This window comes from Peromyscus leucopus, chromosome 2 (assembly GCF_004664715.2).
Source record: "Peromyscus leucopus breed LL Stock chromosome 2, UCI_PerLeu_2.1, whole genome shotgun sequence".
Taxonomy (NCBI): Eukaryota; Metazoa; Chordata; class Mammalia; order Rodentia; family Cricetidae; genus Peromyscus; species Peromyscus leucopus.
In genome coordinates, this window is record NC_051064.1 from 104,529,859 (window position 1) to 104,547,044 (window position 17,186).

The 17,186-nt window shown below is 43.4% G+C and overlaps 1 protein-coding gene across 6 annotated transcripts in view; it reads left to right on the forward strand.

The window, feature by feature from the left end:
• Dnajc6 (DnaJ heat shock protein family (Hsp40) member C6) overlaps nt 1-17,186 on the forward strand; it is a 162,691-nt gene that overhangs the window by 23,050 nt on the left and 122,455 nt on the right. For 3 of the 6 annotated variants that reach the window (XM_028870236.2, XM_028870238.2, XM_028870235.2), the window contains exon 2: nt 14,895-14,959. The exons of 2 other annotated variants lie outside the window; for them this stretch is intronic. The gene's annotated coding sequence lies outside the window, so the exon portion shown is untranslated. Of the gene's footprint in view, nt 1-14,894; nt 14,983-17,186 lie in introns of all 6 variants that reach the window. One more of the 6 variants, XM_028870237.2, reaches the window with a different exon arrangement.

Consider the following 17,186-nt stretch of genomic DNA (forward strand, 5'->3'; position numbering starts at 1 on the left):
AGTCTCTCAAAGTTGGGGTTACAGGCATGAGTCACTGTGCCCGGCCTACATGATTATTCTTTCCTTAAGCATTTTAGGAAAAAAATTTTCTATGTTTGGATAAAAAGTTGGCTAGATGATTAGAGAGTGTCATCATAGGGATGTGTTTTATGTCTATTCAGATGTAAAACAATTTCAGTGCTTTTGATTTTTAAGCGAAATTTTGTGTTTGGTGCATTCGGAAGCTTTTAAAGCTCCTATTTCCTTAAAGCCTGAAAAGCAATACACCAATTGGCCAGTCTCATGTCTCTATCATGGTGTGACACTCATGCCCCTGCATTATGGAAATGATGAGGGCCAGGCTCATGCCCCTCCCCTGCATTTATGGAGATGACGAGGGCCAGGCTCATGCCCCTCCCCTGCATCTATGGAGATGACAAGGGCCAGTCTTCCTTGGATGAAGGAAGTGGTGGTGAGAGACTTAGGCTGGGCTGCCAGAAGAAACTGTTAATATGTCACCAGACAAGAAGAGATGAAAGGTGGACTGGGTGGACTGTTTGGCTCTGGGGGCAGAGCTCCTTGCTTTTTTTTTTTTTTCCTAGTATCTCCAAGGGAGTGTGAGGAAGGCAGCTGTGGTTATAGGCAATGAACTGGTCGGTGAACTGGTGGATGCTGTCCTCCTCAGGTCCTAAGAGACTCAAAGGGGCCTCTTGTCAGTGTCAGACACCACAGGAATCACAGATTCTTTGAGGTCATTTTGTCTCATCACAATTACATCCCTGCTGTTTCCTGTGGAACCTAGCACACACAAGCTATTCCATGAGTATTTGCTAAATAACTAGGGTGCAGTTTATCATCCTGTTGACTTAAAAAGGGGGAAGGGAAACAGGACCCCCACCAGCTCCCATCACAATGCATACCTACACCATCTGAGCAGGAGAATGGTGAACTTGTCTGCTTCACTACACAGCTAAAAGACAAACACAAACAGATGAAAACCGACAACAAAACAACAACAAATCAACAAATTACAGAGTTGCTGGATATTTCAGCCATGCTCAGTGAAGTCCTGTGCATGCTTCCTGTTTCCTCCATGTACAACTATAGTTATTTGTGCATTTGCATGTATTTGCATGTGTGTGCATGTGTATGCTTGTATGCAGGCCTGAAGTTGATGTCAGATGTCTTGTTTGATTGCTCTCCACTTTATATGTTGAGGCAAGATGTCTTGCTGAACCCGGAACTCCCAACTTGGATAGTATAGGTAGCCAGGCTGCCCTCTGGTCCTCCTGTCTCTGCCCTCTGGGTGCTGGTATTATAGGCAGCACGGTGCCTGCCCAGCTTTTACCTGGATTCTGGGGATCTGGGCTCTGGTCCCCATGCTTGCACAGCACCTGCCTTATTCACTGAGCCCCCTCCCAGGCTCCACTGAACCTCCAATGCCTCTCTAGTACTGTATCACTGAAAGGAAACTGACACTTGTACATCATTGAGCTCATTCAGGTTGTATGAATCACACATGAACTCATCTGTGTGTTTGTAGGTTTACCTTTGTGCAGACTTATGATCTTGGGTACCCACTACTTTACTCAAGACAGTCAATTAAATCATGACTATAGGCTTCCTTGTGTTACTCTTCCATAGCCACCCCTTTCCTTTAATCTTTGACACCTAAATCTATTTGTCATTCATCTTTATAATTGTTACTTCATAAGTTTTCCAAAATGAAGTTGTCAAGTATGATTGGCTTTTTTCATTCAGCCTGGTTTCCTTAAGGAAAATGGAGGCGGTGTGGATCAGTAGAGTTGTGGTCCATGGTATGCCCACACCACAGCTTGTTTATTCAGCCTTGAAAGACGTATGAGTCATTTCCAGGTTCTGTCTGTGGGGAACAGAGCTTCTGTGAATATCTGTATGCAACGTCCTGTGTGAAATTAAGACTCTACTTCTATGTGAAAAAGAGCTCAAGACTGTACTTGCCTGGTATATGGTAAAGGCATTCTTTCATTTTAAAAGGGCATTGCTAAGCTGTTGTCCAAAGTGTGTAGCATTTTCCACTCTTATCAGCACTGCATAAATGTCTTCACACACCCGTGAGTGTATGCCACTGTAACTGTGTTTCATCTAGCCATTAGACGGGTACGGAGTGTGTGCCATCGTCACTATGTTTCATCTAGTCATTACCATGGGTATTGAGTGATATGTAGATGACCCATTGTCCTTCTACCTAACAAACATACCAGTTCTGAGTTCAGTTTTCCAGCTCTCAGCAAACCTCTTCTGAGGTTTCCAAACTGTTTCCTAAGTCTGTTTCCTGACTTCTTCCCTCAGAGACTGAGTCCCAGGGTCCATCACAAGCCCACCACCTCCCTAATTCTGGGGAAAAGTCACAAAGCCGAGTTCCTGCTGGGACTGGAGCATCACAACTCCTGTATACCCCTTTTCGTTATCTTGGTGACTCCCTTCCATTTCTGGAAAGTACTGCTCCAAAAGTGTCCCACCATCATCAAGCCCTCTTCTCTTAGGTACCCTCTCCACCCATGAGCAAGGCCAAGACCATTCAGCCTGGAGTCTTCTCAGCATCTTTGCACCACAGCCTTCCACATCTTCCAACTCATCTCATGCCCTCCTCTTTTGTGGAAGGGCCAACTGGTGATGGGTGTTTGTACCAATGGACTAGCAGAATTCTCAGTCACCTAGAATGGGGATCATTTGGTTTTTCCTCTTTGATCACTTAGAGTATCTATCATTTCTTAGGATTAGAAAGCCCACGGATTGTTTCGTCTTGCTTGACAAATGCATGGCACCACAGAGAGAATGATTGGAAAAATGGGTGATTTTTGCTCTAACTCCTTTGAGGATGCATCTGATTTTAAAATGTTACAGAGTAGGTTAGTGCATTGAAACAAAGTTGCTGCTTGCTGCCCTTTACTGAGTGCTTGGACTGCGTTGAGTTCTCAGCCTGTTGGAATGGATACTCAGCAGGGTGAGCTTGACTGCATTTAGAATCTTGTGGGTCGGACATGCCACAGGTATGTCTGAGGGCATTTCAAGAAACATAAGCACTTCTGTCCTGAAATGGGGTCCCAGGCTGAATAAAAATGAGAAAACAAGTTGAGCATAAATGTTCACCCTCCCTCTGCTTCCTGACTGTGAAAATGATGGGATAGCTGCCCCCAGCTCCTGCCACCATGCTTCCCTGCCTGATGGACTCTATTCCCAAACTATGAAGCAAAATAAACCTATCTCACATTAGTAGTAACCTCAGAATACCCAAAAATGTGTCTGTGTTGCATTACAGAAAAAAAAAAAAAATGAAAAACACTTCTCCTCGAGTAAATTAACCGAGAGTGAACCAGATTTGAATTCTCTGCTCATTTCTCCCCATGTTGTCGAGCATGTCCTGCCTGTTGTAGGAGTCTGGATCTATGCCTGCCAGAATGCTGTCTTGTCTCTCCCTGTGTCTGTGTGTCTCTGTGTCTGTCTGTGTCTGTGTGTGTCTGGGTCTGTCTGTGTCTCTGTCTGTGTCTCTGTCTGTGTTTGAGTCTGTCTATCTGTGTGAGTCTGCCTGTGTCTGATCTGCTGTCTGGGTCTGGATCTGTCTGGGTCTGGATCTGTCTGCGTCTGTGTCTGTGTCTCTAACAAAGGGCTTTGCTCTGTATTTATTAAACAGCACAGAAAGAGTCACACGGGAGAAGGAATGAGGGATACTTCAAAGGAGTCTTTAAGAGAGTTTTACAGGGGATGAAACCTTCCTGACTCCTACCCCGAACTGACCCAAGCTGCGCTGCCATCACCACCGCATACAGACTTATCAACCTGTATCCATGTCTCTTCCAACATTTATGGTGGATATTTGCTTTATAAGGTTGTTTCCCATCTATTTGCTGTTTCCAGTGTTTATTATCATAACACACACACACACACACACACACACATGCATTACCCATGGGTCAGAGCAGAGTATATAATTTAAGATTAAAGCTATGCATTAGCTTAGCTTGTAAAAGTTGATTACATGGGACCCCAAGGTAAGTAAGGTTGGCTATTACATTGTTCTCTTAAAAGCAGGTTAAACAAACAGGCAGAATACACACCAGGATAGCAATCTTAAGTTATAAGTGACCTCAAGGTGTCTTATTAACTCTGGCTGTGAGGTCCAGCAAAATTTCCAGTCTCTTAGAATGTAAGAGATATTTTTATAACAATGTATTGCCACATACAAGTAGGTATTAGTATACCCATTCTGTGGATGGAGGCAATGAAGATCAGTGCTGAGTCAAGACTTGTTCAAAGTCAGACAGCTAGCAGGCAATTGTTGTTCTCATAACAGCTGTCCCCTCAAAGGCTCATGCCTTGAGGACTTGGTCCCTGCTGATGGTGTTATTGCAGATGGTGGAAGCATTCGGAGGGGAAGCCTAGTGGAAGGAAGGTAATCACTGGCAGTATGCTCCTAAAGGGAATTTGGGGGCCCTGGCTCATCTTTTCTTTCTTCTTCCAAGTTGGTATGACATGAACAACTTTGCTTGACCAATGCCTTCCACCATGCTCTCACTGCAGGCCCCAAAGCAATAGAGCTGATTGGCCAGGGATGGAAACCTCTGAACTGGTGAGCCAAAACCAGCTTTTCCTCTTTCTTTTTTTCTCTTCTTTCTTTCTTTCCTTTCTTTCTTTCTTTCTTTCTTTCTTTCTTTCTTTCTTTCTTTCTTTCTTTCTTTCTTTCTTTCTTTCTTTCTTTCCTTCCTCTTCTCTCTCTTTCTTTCTTTCCTTCCTCTTCTCTCTCTTTCTTTCTTTTTTCTCTTCTTTCTTTCTTTCTTTCTTTCTTTCTTTCTTTCTTTCTTTCTCTTCTCTTCTCTTCTCTTCTCTTCTCTTCTCTTCTCTTCTCTTCTCTCTCTCTCTTTATTTCTTTCCTTTCTTTTTTCTGAGACAGGGTTTCTCTGTGTAGCTCTGACTGTCCTGGAACTTATTCTGTAGACCAGGCTCAGAGATCTGACTACTCCCCCCCCCCCCCAGTTACAAGTACTGGGTTTAAAGGCATGTGCCACCACTGCCTGGCTAGCTTTTCCTTTCTGTGTTGATTAGCTACAGTAATTTTGTCACAGTTACAGGGCTGGATCCAGGATTCCAGCATGTTTTTTTTTGACCCCACAACTAATTTGTTTTGTTTTGTTGAGGCAGGGTCTCATTATGTCGTTCAGGGTGCCTCAAATTAGCAACTCTCTGGCCTTAGCTTCTGGAGTGTTGGGATTACTAGCATGTGCCAGCATGCTAGTCACGGCTATATTCTTTACGTTGTTTTGTCTGCCTCCATAAAGGCAGAGATTGTTGTACTGTAAGACTCAATTCCCATGTGAACATTACAGTTGAAAGTTGTTTTCTTGAAATAATTCCAGGCCTGTATGGAATGTCTAGGCCAGTGGTGAATGAATGAGATGGGGGGTAGGTTGGAAGGTCGTATGGGGGAGTGGATGAGTGAGTGGCCTTGGGTGGGCTGTTGGATGCGCTGCTCTGCCTGACATAGCAGGGCACTTAGATTCTTCTATTGATAGATGTGCCAGAAAAATCACATTAAAGGAGATTAAAACTGCCTCCAAACAATGCAGACAAATGAGATAATACAATATAAAGACATGGCAGAGAGGATGGGCTTATAGTTATACTACTTATACACTACTTAGATGTCAAGACCTACAGGTCCATGAATCACTGGGGTAGTGAGATGCTGTAGCAGTGGGTTGTGATCTGGCTTTCCGAAGTCCATCTTTAGAGTCCTCTCCAGTGCCTCTTAAACAGTAATTTTTATTCCTGGCTACAGCATGTTCCTCTCATCTTGTATCAGCATTTATTTACTTATGGGGGACCTATTTTATGGTGCTAGGATTGAATCAAAGGTCCTGCACTTGCTAGACAAGTCGGGTCCCACCAAGCCACATATGCAGCTTGGCCCATGTTGTTAAGCTTCAGGAGACGGACTGCAGAATAACCAAGGCCCCATGAGCCTGCATCCACATGCTCTGCTGCCTAGTCTCCTTTATGAGAGTGTAGAGCATCCCATGAAGTGCCGCCTGAGGACTTGGGGCATTTACGAGATGATCATTTATTTTCACTCTCTGATTCCAGCGTGAAACCCCTGCCTGACTCCCTGTTGTTTTCCTAACCTTTAGTCTTCTGCTGGGCTTAGGGCCTGGTACCAGCCCACTTCAAGTCCTGAAGAGGATCTTCAGATCTCACCATTTCTTAAGTAGACGTCCAGCCAATCCTAATTTCTGAGTTTAGTCTAGCTTTCCCAACTCACTCATCATACAGAGCAGTGGTTCCCAACCTTCCTAAAGCTTTGACCCTTTAATACAGCCCCCACCCCGTGTTGTGGTGAACCCTAACCCTAAAATTATCTTTGTTGCTAACATCATAACTGTAATCTTGCTACTGTTATGAATCTTAATGTAAACATCTGTGTTTTTCATGGTCTTAGGTGACCCCTGTGAAAGGGTCATTCAACCCCCAAAGGGGTCATGACCCACAGGTTGAGAACTACTGACATGGAGGCACTGTGCTGTCAAATCCTGAGTCCTTAGAGGATCCTATACTGTAACATAGCTTCCAGGCTAGGAATTGGCTTCCTTTAGTCTGTTTTTATCCTCTAAAATTTATTGCTGGTTACCTTTGACTTCACAAGAAAGGGCTGATACAGTAGAAGGAAAGGCAGAACCAAGAAGTTCATTTCTAATGTGAGATTTTTGTCTTAGGGTTGCTACTGCTGTGATGAAACACCATGACCAAAAGCAACTTGGAGAGGAAAGGGTTTATTTGGCTTACAGATCCTGAATCACAGTCCAGTGATGGAAGCCAAGGCAGGAACCCAAACTGGGCAGGAACCTGGAGGCTGGAGCTGATGCAGAGGCCATGGAGGAATGCTGGTTACCCACTTGCTCCTCAAGCTTTGCTAAGCCTGTTTGGTTATGGAACCCAGGACCACCAGCACAGGGGTAGCTCCACCCACAATGGGTTGGGCCTTCCCCCATGGGTCACTAATTAAGAAAATACTCCACAGGCTTGTCTGCTTACAGCCCGATCTTTTGGGGGCATTTCCTAACTTGAGGTGCCCTCCTCTGAGATGACCACAGCTTGTGTAATGTTGACATAAAACTGGCCAGCACAGATCCATCCCTCGTGACAGCATCTGGAGAGAGAAGTACAGGAGGCAGGCAGCAGTTGAGTAAGACTGCTGTGGAAATGGGTACCACCACCAGGATCTTCTCGGGAGACGAACTGCTAAACTTTGGTTTCAGGAACTTCCTTTGTAATGATTTTTGAGTGTGTTGATGCCAAAGGAAAATTGGCTTGTGAAGCAAACTTTATAATTCAGCCTAAAAAAAAAAAAAAGTACATATACCTTCTAAGCATACAGGTTGATGAATTTGTATGTGTGTGTTTCTTATATAACTCGAGTCCAAGCCAAGTAACATTGAGACCCCATTTGAGTCCTCACTGTCTCGCATACGCACAGTCTAACTCCAGCTCCGAGGGATCAGGCTGTAAATTAGTGCCATGGTTTTGAATTTTATGTGGAGCAAATGCCCCGGTGAGTCCTTTGCTGTTTGTGAGCTCCGTCTGCAGTGTGTGGGACACCTACTCTCATTCGCACACAGCTCTCCACGAAGTGAATACGTCTCTTCACTGTCTTTATTTGGACAGATGCTTTGGCGGTATACCACTTGGGTTGGCTCTGAGAATGGCTTATGAACATACCCACAGACGTCTTTGCTCCCACCTGTGAATGTATCTCTGTGGATTAAATACTTAGGAGTCCAATGGCAAGTTCATAGAGCGTGTTAGCTTTTTGTCACTCTGACCCAGTATCTGAGAGAAGCGACCCAAAGGAAACATGGCTGATTTTGGCTCATAGTTCGGAGTCGTTAGTCCATATTCTTGGGAAGAAGCAAACACCATGGCTGCTGGAGCGTGTGGCGGAGGTTGCCTGCCTCATGTTAGACAGGAAGTAGAAGGGGAGAGAGAAGACCTCTTTGCCTATTTTATTTTCTATAGTTATTTTTGAGACAGAGTCTTACGTAGACCAGGCTGGCTTTTATTTTCCTGTAAAGCCATGGATAACCTTCAACTTGTGATCCTTATGCCTCCACCTCCTGGGGGTTGGACTCAGAGGCATGTACCACCATGCCTGGATTTATACACTGATGGGTATCAAACTCAGGGCTTTCTCCATGTGAGGAAAGCAATGTATCATTTCATGCACATTCCTGGTTTCTGTGTTTCCCTTCTGTTCTGTCAAGATCCCTACCCACATTTCAGGACATTTCCTTCCCCTTGTTAATACTGTCTGGGAACACTTTACACACACACACACACACACACACACACACACACACACACACAGAGAGAGAGAGAGAGAGAGAGACAGAGAGAGAGAGAGACAGAGAGAGACAGAGACAGAGAGACAGAGACAGAGAGACAGAGAGAGACAGAGAGAGAAAGAGAGAGAGATGTATCCTTTATTATTCTCAATTGGATTGAGGCATTTCTCAATCCAATGAAGTTAATAATACAGATTAACTATTAAACTTGTGAGATGACTCAGCAGGCAGAAGCATTTCCCAGAATGCTTGATAACTTGATTCCACAAAGTGACAAATGAAACTGACTCTTGAAAGTTGTCCTCTGATCTCCATATGTGTGCTCACATGTGTGTGCTCACACATACAAACACAGAATAAATAAAAGTAATAATTATTGCTGGGCGGTGGTGGCGCTCACCTTTAAGCCCAGCACTCAGGAGGCAGAGCCAGGCGGATCTCTGTGAGTTTGAGGCCAGCCTGGTCTACAGAGGGAGACCCAGGACAGGCACCAAAACTACACAGAGAAACCTGTCTCAAAAAAACCAAAAAACAAACAAACAAACAAAACCCTAAAAAACTAAAACCAAACAACCTAGGCCTCCTAGAAAACTCGGCAGGTGGTGCAAGCCTCTGGCCATCTGAGTGTGATTCTGGAACCCACGTAGAGATAGAAGGAAAGATCCAATTCCACAAAGTTGTTCTTTGACTTGAACTTGTACCTTGTGGCAAGTATGTCTGCACATTCATCCTGCCTATACAGTCACATACAGATACATAGATACATACACACACTAAAAGAATTAAACCATAACATTTCATCCTTGGCCCCCAAAGGCTCATGTCTATCTCATAATGCAAAGTGTATTCAGTCCATCTCCAAGAGTCTCCATAGTAACATCTCCAACATTGTTTCAAAGTTCAAATCCAAAGTTTCCCAAGACTCGAGGCAAACTCTTAGCTGTGAACTCCTGTAAAATAAAAAAGGAAATTGCATATTTTTAATGTCCAGTGACACAGTATAAACATTCCATCCCAAAGGGGGTAGGTGATGTACAGAAAGAAGGGATGAGGCCAAAGTAAGACCCAAGTGCCTCAGGGCCAGCACAAACCCTGTAGCACCTTGTCTGATATTCGGTGTCTGAGCACATCATGTGGTATGTAAGCTCCCAGTGGCTTAGGCTACACCATCCCTATGGCCTTGCTGGCCAGAGCCCACGTGATTTATTTCTTGTGCTGCCTCTGCTTGCTGCTGTGGTTTTTCTTGGCAGGACAAGTTCCTGGCATTGCTAACTTCCTGTGTTCTCCATTGTGCCTTTGACTTCATGCTCACAGTTTCACACATTGCCCCCACAGGGGCTGCCTACAGTGGTCTTGATTCTGCCACATGACTTGGCCTCCCAGGTCATCTTTGAAATCTATGTGGAAGTATTCATAACCCTGTAGTTCTTATATTCTGCATACCTGCAAAAGTAGCATCATGTGGAAGGTGCCAAGTTGCGCTGATGTTTGAGCTCTGTGTGCCTGGATTGCAGAGCAGAAAAGTGAATCCTGAAGAAACAATTTTCTAGGTTGGCTTGTGCAAGCAGTGTGGCTCAGAGATGCCCTGTATTCAAAGGAAAGTATTTTACATTCTTGAGCTTGTCACAAGTGAATTCAGGCCAGTTCTTGAGAGCATATAAAGACACAATTCCTCTGATGCAACTGACCTGACTTCTTTTAAACCACCCTAGTTTCTTTAGAAACCATACCTTTCTTAGCTCTGATTTTGTACTGGCTTTTTAACCAAATTGTGAGTTTTTCCAGTCTTTCTACTCTGTATCTTGCTTCCTATTTCTCACTGAAAACTTGGCTAGAAGAAGTCAGCAATAACCATGCCACAGTCTAAATTTTGGATTGATTTGAAATTTCCTCACTCAGATCAATTAATCTCTCACCTTTAAACTCAGCCTCCTGGCAAGATGCAGGTCACGGATAAAATGTAACCAAGTTCTTTGCCAAAATGGAAACAGGAATGACCTTTAGCCCAATTCCTAATAGAATCCTTATTTTCATCTGAACCCTCACGAGAATGATCTTTATTGCTGTGGCAGTGTTGTGATAAAAATGTCGTGATCAAAAGCAAATTAAAGAAGCTTATTTTTGTCTTACAGTTCTAGAGGAGGGGTACATAACAATGAGGGAGGCATGGCAGCAGGCAGCCAGATCGCATCACAGCCAGAGAGAGTGAGGAGGAAGTGGGCTAGGCCCATAAATCCTCGAAGCCAGCCCCTAGTGACATACTTTCTCCATCAAGGCTACATGTCCTAAAAGTTCCCTATTCTCCCCAAACAGCACCACCAACTGGGGACCAAGTGTTCAAATGCATGAGCCTGTGGGGGACATTTCTCATTTAAGCGATGACCATTACCCACATTTCTGTTGTGTAGCAGGAATCTTAAAAGTTCTTATTAATAAAAGCAAACTTAGAGCCAGTTATTGGGGTGAATGCTGGAAGATCAGAGAAGCAGAACAAGCCACAGCTGCCTCACCTCACCAGTTCCTCAGGTGATCCTGTTTACTCAGACTGGAAGCCTCTGAGTCCTTATCCAGAATGAATCTCAGCCGAACCGTTGCTCAAAGCCTAAAAGCTTAACCAGCCAAATGCTTCTAGTTTCTGGTCTTCACACCTTATATATCTTTCTGCTTTCTGCCATCACTCCCTGGGATTAAAGGCGTGTGTCACCATGTCTGGCTGTTTCCAATGTGGCCTTGAACTCACAGAGATTCAGAGGATTTCTGGCTCTGGAATGCTAGGATTAAAGGCGTGAGTGTCACCATTTTGTAGCCTCTGTATCTAGTGGCGGTTCTGTTCTTTGACCCCAGATAAGTTTATTAGGGTGCACAATATTTTGGGGAACACAATACCACCACACTGTTGTCATTCCAGTCCTTTGAACTCCCACCTTCATTGCTTAGTAACCTTGGCTTATAAGAGCCAAGACTTTCTTTAGCCCACTTCCAATTTTTCTAATTTCTCTTGTACATGAATGCCACAGTATAGAAACCACTGAGTCAGGTGTAACCACAGAAATGACCCCACTTCTCAGGGGCTGGTTTTGTGTTTTAGTTTTTTTTTTTTTATTTTTTTTTTTTTACTTTTGCTGTGACCAAATGCTTGTGAGCCTGTATTGACAGTAGGAATTATTGATGTTGGCTCACGGTATCTGAGGTTTCACTTCATGTTCTTAGGCTCCATGGATTTGGGGGCCTGTGATGTGGCAGTTAATGATGGCGACAGGAGCAGGTGCAGAGACTACTCAACTCAGGACACACATTTAGTAGAAAGAGGGAGAGAGAGATAGACAGATGATAGATGGTAGATAGATAGATAATAGAAGATAGATGGATAATACCTGCATTATCTGATTTTTTTTCTTTCTTCTGTACAGCCCATGTGTGATACCACCCATATTCAGGGTAGGTCATCATCCCTCCTTAGTCAATCCTTTCTGGAAATATTCTCACAGACTCACCAGACTTGTAATCTTTCTGGTCTTATATGCAGTTCTGAATGCAATCATGTTGGCAATGAGGAATCTCCATCACAGAGTGCGACCCTTCAGCTCACCAGTGGTGGTACCCGGTGCAATGTCAGCTTTGTGAGGGTCACCTTGTGTAGCCACATCTTTACCATTTGATGCCGACAGTCTTTAAAATTTTAGCCATCCTGTTTGGTATGGAGTTGATCACTGTGGTTATAATTTGAGTTTCCATTATGACTCAGGGGTTAAGCAACTTATCATGATATACTGGCCACTTGGATAGAGTCTTTTGTAAAAGATCTGATTTAATAACTTTTACCAATTTTTTCCCCCCTCAAGACAAGGTTTCTCTGTGTAGCCCTGGCTGTCCTAGAACTCACTTTGTAGACCAGGCTGTTCTTGAACTCAGAGATCCACCTGCCTCTGCCTGATGGGATTAAAGGCATATGCCACGATGGCCCAGATTTGCCAAATTTCTTATTGGCTTTCTTTGTTGTTCTTATTGATTTGTAGATTTGAAAAATTAATTAATTATTAGTGTGTATGCATGATATGTGTGTGGGGGGGCATGCATGCCATATCATATGTGACTTTGAGGAGTTGGTTTTCTCTTTCCACTTGGGGTCCAGGGATTGAACTCAGGTTGCCAGACTTCAGGTTCAAGGGCCTTTACCTGCTGGGCCATCTCACCAGCCTGATGTGCAGATTTTTCTTATTGATTATATATTTTATATATATATATTCTTTGGATAAAAGTATTGTGGGTATTTCTTTCTTTCTCTCTCTCTCTTTCTCTCTCTCTCTCTCTCTCTTTCTTTCTTTCTTTTTTTTTTTTTTTTTGGTTTTTCAAGACAGGATTTCTCTGTGTAGCTTTGCACCTTTCCTGGAACTCACTTGGTAGTCCAGGCTGGCCTCGAACTCACAGAGATCCGCCTGGCTCTGCCTCCCGAGTGCTGGGATTAAAGGTGTGCGCCACCACTGCCCGGCTGTGAATATTTCTTTAAAATATGGCATGTATTTATATTTTTATTCTCTTAAAGGTTTTTTTTTTTTTTTTTTTTAACAGATTTTCAACTGTGCTAGCCCAAACTTGTGATCCTCCTGCCTCAGCCTCATGAATATTAGTTACAGGAATGTACAATGATATCCAGCTTCCTTATGATGAACAGGATATGGAAGAACAAAAGCTGTTTTCTTTGGGGCGGGGTTTCTGGGGATTGACTAAGGTCTCGTACTTGCTGTACATGTGTCCTACTGCCGAGCAGCCAGCCTCAGATTCACCCCAGTCTTGAATGGTGTCCGCTGGTTTTGCATTTTGAATCCTGCTTTCTGGATTCTGTTTGGCAAACTCCTATTTCCCTCAGTGTTGTAAAGATATTATTTTATGCTTTCTTCTCAAAGCTTTGTTTTAGAATATGTTGATTTTTAAAATTTGTAATGAATTTGATCTGTTGAGAATAAACACTTAAGAAAACTTGAATAATAACTTTGCCACACATTAAAAATCGTTTTGGTGCCAGTGATTGAACCCAGAGACTCACACGTGTTAAACAAGTGCACCGCTGTTGAGCTACATCTCTATGTCATCTTATTATTTTCTAAAAATTTATAGACATGTTTTATATATATATATATATATATATATATAATGTGCAACATGACTGAGATATATTTGCATTTATTTATGTACTTGTAATATGTTACAAATATTTATATATTTGATATATATATATATATTTACATACACACATGTGTCTGTGTTGTGGAATAGTCAAATCTAGCTAATCAACAAGTGTATTACTTCACATAATTGCCACTTTGTGATGAGAACATAAATTTACTCTTTCTATATTTTTCAAGTATATAATATACTAAGCCATCGCGGTGATGGTGCCATTCAGTCAGCTTCTTTAACTTATCCCTGTAATTACATCCCTTTGACTAACATTTCTCCACCTCCACTCCACTCCATACCATGCCAGCCCGTGGTAATTACCATTTTACTCTGTGTTTGCATCAACTGTTTAAATGCCACACATGTGAGATCATGTGACATTTGTCTTTCTGTGCCTGGCTTAGTTCACTTAACATCCTCCAGGTTCATCTGTGTTCCCAAATGATGGGGTCTCCTCCTTTCATAGCTAAACAGTATTGCATTGTGTATGCATACCTCATTTTCTTCATCACGTTCTATAGTGACAGATACTTTGTTTGATCCAATATCTTAGCCATTGTAATTAATACTTCCCTAAATATGGGAGTGAAGGTATTCATTTGATATGGATTCCATTTCACTTGAGTGTGGGTTCTCTGGATCATGTAGTTGTTGTATTTTTAATTCTGAGGAACTTATAAAAGTTTTCAACAATAGCTATATTAACTTATATTTCCACCCACAGGGTCTGTGTGTGTGTGTGTGTGTGTGTGTGTGTGTGTATGTATGTATTCTTTCTTTACATCCTTGTCAACATGTGCCCTTTGTGTTGTTTTGGTAGTAGCGATTCTAAGGATGAGGAGGAGCCCACCGTGGTTTTGATTTATGCTGCTGATGAGAGAGATTGAGCACCTTTGCATATATCTGTTGGCCTTTGTATGTCTTCTTTGGAGAAATGTCTATTTTCAGTTGGTCATTTGTTTTCTAACTCTTTGCTCATTGTGTGTTTTGGTACCCTTGGTGAAAGTCAGGAGGGTCTAAGTGTGTCGATTATGTCTGGGCTCTCTCATCTGTCCTGTTGGTCTCCATGTCAGTCTGGTGTCAGTGTTGTGTGAGTTGTCTCTGTGGCTTTGTAGTGTATTTTGAAATTAAGTAGTATCATGTCTCTAGTTTTGCTCTGTTTGCTTACGGTTGCTTTGTCTATTTGGGGTTTTTCGTGATTTCATGTGAATTTTAGGATTATTTTCTCTTTCTGTGGTTAATGTTACTGGAATTTGAGAGGGATTACACTGAGTTTGTCATTTGCTTTGATTGGTGGACACTTTAACAGCATTCAAGCACAGGATGTATTTCCATTTATTTGTGTCTTCTCCAATTTCTTTTCAGTGTAAAGATCTTTCATCTCTGTGATGGTGTCAACTTGGCTGGAGTGAGGATTACCCGGAGATCTGGTAAAGAAAGCATTGTTTGTGGGGTATGTTTGAGTCACTGTCTAAGTAAAGAAGCTCTGCTCTCAATGTAGGCAGCTCCCATCCCTTCAGCCAAGGGCAATCAGACAATACAAAATGACTGGAGGATTTTAGGTCTTTATCTCTTGGATCCAGGGTTCACAACTCTTCCCTCCTGGGCATCAGCACTCCAAGTTTAGACTTCAGGACTCAGACCAGAAGCATTCTCCTGCCCTCGGGGCTTTGGTCTTCATTGTACCATTGCTTCCCTTGTTCTGAGGTCTTAGTGCTTGGACTGAGCCACAGCACGGTCCTCACAAGGCATCTGATAGCTTCCTCAAGTAGATCTTGAGTCACTTGACTTGTTCAGTCAAGTCAAAAGAGCTGAGAATAAATTAAGAATAAAGTATAGTGACGGTGCTGTATATGTGAATAAAACTGAGCCATAATCGGTTTGTAGGCCTCGCTAGGTACAAGAGAAGGTGAGGAAGGGATCTGAGATGTATTGAGTGCCCATTAAAGGTCAGTTGCTCTGCTGGATAATGTAAACATCTTTAGAAGTGATTTTGGGAGAGAAGTATACGTTTAATCAGCTTTGGGTGATTTAACTAACGTAGTTACTGTGTGGTAGAGTTAGGGTTTGAACCCAGATCTGTGTTGCTGCCTCCCCACTCCCCTCCACTCCCTTTCCACCGACTTCCCTTCTCTTTCTCTGCAGTTTCCAGCTATCTTATCATCCCTTCTGTGGATTTCTGATGCTCTTCCTTGCTTTCTATGGGACAGAATCTTTTTCTTTCTCTCTTTGAGACAGGATTTCCACTATGTAGTCTTGGCTGGCCTGGAACTCACTCTGTAGACCAGGCTGGCCTTGAACTCACACAGATCCTGCTGCTTCTGCCTTCTGAGTGCTGGGACTAAAGGCGTGTGCCCCCAGTCCTTGATGGGCCATAGGGAGGCAGCTTCCAGCCCACTTTCTTACCTTAAAGTATTACACTTTTTATCATATCAATCCTGAAGGATGTTCACATGTCACTTAGGTTTTGGGCCACACTCAGCTGTTCTCACGCCTGGGGCTTGTTAGTTGAGATGCTGGGATCAGCTTCTCCAAGAGGCTCCCACCTTACAGCTGGCTAGCTTGGACTCATGCATTTGGAGGAGAAGAGGAGCCAAGGAAGCCAGTGGAAGCCCATGGAGGTCTGGGGCCTCGGCACACGGGCAGTACCCTTGTGGTGTCTTAGCTCAAGCTGCTCTACCAAAGTATCCCAGGCTGGGTGGTACAAACAACAGCTGTTTATGTCTCATAGTTTTAGCTGCATGGAGGTCAAGGTCTAGATGCTGGCTGACTTAGCGCCTGGTACAGACCTTTTTGTGGCTTGAGGGAAGCTACCTTCTCTCTGTGTCCTCACATGATGGAAAGCTCTGATCTCTTTGCTCTTTTAAAGTTACTAATCCTTTCACAAGGCTCCTGCCCTCATGACCTCAGCGTTACAAAATACTATTTTAAAAACTGACTTATGTTGAACTACAGTTTCATACACACTTAGAATGTATTCTGATTATTCTGTCTCCACAGCCTCTCTTATCTCTTTCCCGTTCTCATCAACTCCTCCTCCTCCTCCCTTCCAGTCCCCTTCCTGGAGTCTTGACTTATGGTTTTTGTCTCATGGTCCATTTAGAGGTCATCCGTGTGACCTATCCATTTAGAGGTCATCTGTGTGGCCATTGGATTGACACTATCCATTGGACCTTGGTGGGTTAATCAGCGGGCACAGCACTGAAGGAAATGGATCTCCCTCTTCCTGAATCTCACAGGTAGCGAGCAGTAGAGTTCCCTGAGTCCTCCCCCACCCTGGGTGACTGTTAACTGGACGGTTCTGCTGGCTCAACGCAGGCCCCTACAGCCTGTGAGTACAGATGGCAGTGGCTGATCTGAAGCGCCTCTCCCTATCTTCTGGCTCTTACGTCCTTTCCACCCCCTCTGCCGCAATTTTTCCTTCAGCCTTAGGGATGGTATAAATGTCTTGCTAGGGCTGAGCATTCATCCTACATGACCTCATCTTAACTCAATTACTCCCTGAAGGTCCCCATCTTCAATATCTACATATTAGGGGCTCAGGGCTTCAACCTAGGCCCTTTGAGAGGTCCAGGGATAATGAGTCAAGGCAAACTCCGTTTCTGTTACTAAACTGTGTGCTCTCCTACTACAGCACACATCACTTCTGAGATCTCA